Source organism: Spea bombifrons, chromosome 2, assembly GCF_027358695.1.
Source record: "Spea bombifrons isolate aSpeBom1 chromosome 2, aSpeBom1.2.pri, whole genome shotgun sequence".
Lineage (NCBI taxonomy): Eukaryota > Metazoa > Chordata > Amphibia > Anura > Pelobatidae > Spea > Spea bombifrons.
In genome coordinates, this window is record NC_071088.1 from 130503131 (window position 1) to 130509677 (window position 6547).

Below are 6547 nucleotides of genomic sequence, written 5' to 3' on the forward strand. Positions count from 1 at the left end.
CAATGTTACACTGTGAAAGAGACAAAGGGTATAAAAGTCTGATGGAAAAAGGTGAGGAGACTTTTCAAATGGTTTGGAGCACTGGTTCAGGCGATCCTCGGCACCCGATCAGATCCCTTTCATACCGGGGCAGAAGGAGGTAGACATATAGACTGCACCTGGCTGTACTGGAGGAGCGGTGGCAATGGACGCCAGGGCATGTACTAGACCGAAAAGTCTGCAGGACCTGGGTGAACTGGTCCATGTGATGGTCCAAATTTTCAGTTTGTGCCTCACAGGCAGACGTCATTTTCTGTCCAACCTCTGCAGGATAGGACTTTTATTTTCCCATCGTTTTAATCATCGTTTCAGTGGATTATTTTTGTGTTACCAAAATTTCCCCTTCTGGGATAACTAACTTCTGCTGCTTACCTGCAGCTATCATGTAGTAACCAGTAGATGGTGAACCTCTAAGCACATAGCTGGATATATTCAAGACTGCATTTAGTTTGTTTTTTTGAGTTCAGTTCTAGATGTGAAAGGTCAAGGACTCCTCATCAGCAGTGATTGAGGTCTGTAGATCGAGTGTGTAGAGTCGTGCCTGAGCATTTTGGAAGAAGCATCCCAGCAGACAGCTGTAACCCGAACAAGATACAGAATCATTCTGGCGGAGATTGCCCATTTCTTCTGTTTCAGGTTGAGGTGCCAGTAAGCGGTGGTACAGCAGACGGAAGTCTTTGAAGATTGGATGGCTGTATGATGTGACAGGTAAATATCCATAACTGATGGAAGGAGCTGGATTGGTGAAGATATTTGTTGTGGTCAGGATGTTTCTTACACATTGCGGTAGTAATTTAGTAACTTTGCCATCATTACTACATGGTGTAAAACCCCCATACCTAATAACCTAGTCGCCTAATGTTTCAAATACTCACCAAGCTGCTCTCCTAGTTCATGAGACATGGAAGCCTTCTGGACTCCAGAAAACGTATTGTATTTGCAACAATGTATTTGCGTAAATAAAGATGATAAAAATGGCGCCCAATTTCCTTACACAAGCCACGAATATCGAAAAAGCTGTAAAATGTAACTTTAATCTCAAAGTAAGGAATACCCGTGATTTAAGCACCGTATTTCCCCATGTATAAGACGCACCTTTTTAGAAAAAATTAGGGTCTTATACAGTCTTGGTAGATATATTTTTTTTCTTAATTTTTTTTTAACTAACTGCTGCTTACCTTCATCCACCGCAGCTGCATAGGAACCCAGTGGAGTCACGTGAATGCACATCGCATCACATGACTCCGCTCAGTTCCTGTTCCTGTGCAGCTGCATCGAACAAGGCAGAGGGGAAACAGCGTCCCCCACGGAAGTTGGCGAGTGGCAGCTGAAGATCTGCAGTTCAGGAAAGGTTGGGGAGTAAATGTATGTATGTATGTTAGCATGGATCCGTGTGTAGGGGGAGCAGGGAGGCTGAAAGTGATGTGCATGTACTGGCTGCCTGAGCATGATAGGAGTTTGATTGCTAACAGTTGCTAGCAGCCAACATCAATCACGCTCATATGGACTCATGCCCGGCAGCCAGCCCAATAACTTTATGTAATATTTTTTTATATTTTTTTACATTTTGGCCCCCAAAAATACGGGTGCGTCTTATACATGGGGAAATACAGTAATAACTATGTACTCGGCCCACATCAACTCTTCCATCCATATGGAGCAGGAGAGCTCCAGGCTAAGGCAGCCCTGGGAAGTTTGGAGAGAAACTGCCTCTTCCATATAATAAGTTAATACGACATCTAGGCAGCTTTTACGCTCTGTCGGTGAATGTGTAGTTTTTGGAGGAGCCGAAAAAAATATGATATTGTATAAAAACTGGAGATAGATATAACAAAAATGTATTTACTGCCAAAAACCACAATTTTTATAGCCTTCTTGCCTTGCTTTGTTTGCAATAAAAATCAACTATAATGCCTTTTTCCATGACGATGTTCATAAAGCTGAGCTGTCGAGTATAATAATCTGGCATATAAATTACACATTAATGGGAGACCCCCAGGACAATCACAAGTTCTGCTTGCGTTCTTCTGCCTATAGCTGCTTGTATTGCAGGCACCAATGCTATGAAAAGGATACCAGGCTTGATTTTCAGAAAACAGTCCTTACAAGGAAACACTTTACACCAAGAGAATTTTTTGGAATTTCAGGACTTTGGAATGCTCGTGGTCATCCCGGCGAATGCTGTCTATATTGTCCAACGTGTATTGTATAAAAAAAACACATAAAACATACACAACGTAGGTTTTCGTGAACTAGAATGATGTTTTCCTACCAACAAAATCGAGAACATATCTAAATGCCTTTTGAAAAAACAATCATACCAAACTACATTGTACCAAACGCAAGAGAATTGAAACATTACCACACATTACTTTAAGGATAAAAAGACAAGTTTTGGGTCCCTTACAAAATAGTGAAGTGTATTGAAATCACATGTATTCAGCTAGAAAGCTAATTATTTATCAAGTGCTGGAAGATTCAACGGAACTACGCAACCTTGTATCCGTTACAGTCGATATTATGGTTCCTACATAAGTGGAAAATATTGAATAACGTTGAACAACCTTTCTTAATCTGTAATTACACGAGATGTACGAAAAGAAGCTCTGACTGTGGTATATTATGACTTTATTATTAGTATATAAATCTAACATGAATTCATCATAATAATAAAATTAAGGTTAGAGCGAAGCAAACAAACTCTTCTCCAATACATACGGGAGCGTGGGGGCTGTGAACCCCAAATATCCAGGAAACAGATATGGAAGATGCTAACTCAAGGTACGTTTCTACATTTTCAAGGTAATTTATACCCGATTTCTCAATGAAGCATGTGCTTTGTGTGTTTTAGGTTCGCCATTAGGGAGACGTGATCTTCATTGAAGCGGGGTGCCTGGTTTGGGGAGCTGTTCATATTATTCCATTAAATATACTGCATTTTAGGACAATGTTCCTATTCAATGCATAGATTGAAGTCGTGTCTTAGCCTTGGCATGCATGCCGAATGTAATGTTTTATTGAGTTTGTAATTAAGACCTTGGTACCTTTGCTGAAAATGAGGATTCCAAGGTCACTGGTTAATAATGATGGACAGCAGCCAACCAGTGACAGGAACAGGGGTCCCGTTGTACCCCCTCTGGGAAAACCGAGTGAGTGGGGGCAAATGCATGTAAGGGGAGTCTGAAGAATTCTCTATAAGTTTGCTATGAGGACCACATGGAAAGTTAAAGGCACCACTGAGCTATCATACGGAGTGTCCCTTTAACCCTTTGAGTTGCAGATGACAGAATATGGTTTCATCATAATTGGGGTGCGAAAACATGTGAGGTGCCCTTGACATATCCCAGTGTTGGATATTTTTATCATGACCCAGCAAGAGGGAGACTGGGGTATTTATTGATTTACTTTAAACCATAATGCCCCCCATTTGCACTATACATTGTGTGAGGGAAGTGATGCTCTATACTGGCCATGTCCCAAGACTGGATAATTTAACCTTGCCCGCAGAATATTGGGCGGGGGAAGTTGCGGAGTAGTAGGTCTACTTGGGTATTAGCGAACACTCAGTGTACTCGTCTTTCAACCTGGGTTAAAATTAAGTTGTTCCAAAAACCTTTTTCACCTGGAAATCAGCTACATTGGACATTTTACAAAATTTTATTATTTTTCCTGTTTCTTTGACATCTTTATTTATTGTATGAGGATTTTCTATTAAAAATGAACAATCGTTTACAATTGATTACATTTACCCCAAATTAACTTTACTCTGCATATAAATTAGTTATCTCATCTAATTATAAAAAAAATGTCTTCCATTAGATTATTTTCATTATTTTAGGGTTTTTCTACAATTTAAGTGGGGTAGAAAGCAAAAATAAATGTGTATATTTTATTACAACCAAAAGATTTTATTAACAAATAAAATAACACGATAAGAAGTAAAAGAAACAAACATTTCTCTTTGCCACTTTATTATAATAGGTAAATTCCTTCAATGTTCATGACATAACAGTGTAAATAACAGCAAGTATGCTGTAATAAACAGTCTATGATAAATGAATCCGTAATTTACAGGTATATCTGCATATATGTACAGAGTGCGTATAAATATTAGAAAAATACTAATTTGCACACAATACATTAAACCACATTGAAGAAAAAAATTCTATATCAGATTAAAAAAATTCTCCCGTACATGTGAAGGCAATTAGTGCCAATAGGTGACTTCATTTGTCCGCCGAGTGTTGCAGTACAAAATAAAATAGATATTGATGAATTTAACATAAAATATAACCTAAGAACGTTGATATTCAATTCTATTTATAATGGATTTAAGTATGTCCTACAAAACCCCTAAGGTTTTTCACGTTTAAATTATCTACAGTATATCTACAGTAAAAGAAGCATATTGTTCAATTATTATTATTAACTGCTGAGGGAACTAACATTCAGTCATGAAAACAAGGAAAATATTATTTATAAAAGTCTATACCTAGGAACTCTTTGGGTTTGACCCGGAGTCTCCAGGAGAAGCCCTGCTTCCTCGAGTCTCCAGGCAATTTCATCTTTCAGCTGGCCGGTGAACCACGCCCACTCCCCGCCCACTTTCTCTGCTCCTCACCCACAAAAAGCAGTCCCACTCCATACATGGTCATTTCCGCACCTACATAAATACAGGTTCATATATATATATATATATATATATATATATATATATATATATATCACACATGCAAATTACAAACATATTTCATATATGTAAAATGTACACGTAAAGATTTTATATACATGTAGTTCATTCTAAGGGTAGTTACCCTAGGGAGAAGCTGCAGAGCTGCAGCTTCTCACCACTGATCAGTGGCAGGAAAGCGCATGCTAAGCCACCACAGGCACATCACGTGTGTTTGGCTGAACATATTTGGGGGGGAAACCACAACAATGTAGAAGGGCCACACGGCTATCATATGCATTAAAGTAGTTTCAACAAAATGAAAATGGATTAAAATATTTGAAAAAATAATTATTTTCTTTTATTTCCTTTTTAGGGCATGGTTACTGAATATCCGCAATAATTTACCATAATCGTGATTTACCAAAAAGTGCAATTTTATGCTAACATTACTTAGCCATGAGCTCTAACTGTTCTGAAGTTGGCAACTTAACATAAAAGAAAGTCCAGGGCCGTAGATCCTGCAGAATTTGGCATCTTATGGGGAACTGTAGGGTCAGCTGAACGATGAAAAACAATTCAACCTCAAAAAGGAACGTGGTGTATCTAAGTAATAGTGTCAGTTCTATTCCAAATTGCCCTGAATTGCCCAAATAACCCTCTTATTACTTGGTAGCGAAGACATGGGTTGTCAACACTGTGAGAATTCTTAAAAAATGGCATTTAAATTGAATGGAAAATTACTTTATACTATTTATGGGGAAAATTAGGTAATAATTCATTAATGATGATGTCATATTTTTGAATAACTAAAGTCCAGCTGGTTAGATGCCTGAAGGCATTTCACTAAAAAAAGGAAAATTATCCTCACTGACTATAAATATTGCTTTGTGGACAATTCTCCAGCCACAAAGATTTATAATATTTCTCTCGGAATGACACAGTCGCATAAATGCCGGTTATTTAAGTAATGGTCTTTTTAGGAAAATCCCAATTTATTTAAGTGCTACGGCCAGGTCAGATTAACCTTGTCCTGAATTTGATTTATTTCAAATAGCTTGCGGGTTTTATTTTTACAGGTAAACTTACATGGAACCAGAAGCAGCCAGTGACCTATTTTTAGTGTATTTAACTCTCTGTTTACCAGAGAGGTGCATGTAGGACACAGGTAAATTACAGGTAAGCTCAAAATAATTTTAACCTGAAGAAACTAATTTTTGTTTTATTCCTTTCTCTGAAGCTCAATGTCAATAAAACAACACAATGTTTTAGGACATTTTTATTTTTTAAGTTTTATTACTGATTTTTTTTTTTCAATTATGGGCTGACGGTGGGATTTTAATGCAAGCGGAGGGATTGTGGGAAATAATGGAAAATTAGGGGAATTTTTAGGTAAAAAAACCCCAGAAATATGAATGTATAGTTTACAGACCTGGGGTTTATAAGATAAGATAAGGTGAGATCCAGCCTATTACACTTGACCAATGAACGACTATTTCTGCTAATAACAAAATCCTCAAGCCCTTTAGCTGGGTTTTGGTTTCTCGACACCAATAGGTGACACTATGAATTGCAATTCTTTCTTTTTTAAAGTAAAGTTAGAAAATGACAGAATAACTACCGTAATATCCTCTGCATCATATGCACTTGTGTATAATATTTCATTTAGAACAAAGTTTTTAGGAAAATTTCACATGACGCTCACATTATTTTGCCCTCTATAATGCGCATTCTATCTAAGCATCCTATCTAAGCATATACGAGTATTATATTATAAATGAGATTTTACATTCTTAATTAGATTGTTCTGCATTATATAACAGTTAAGCTGCAGTCAGT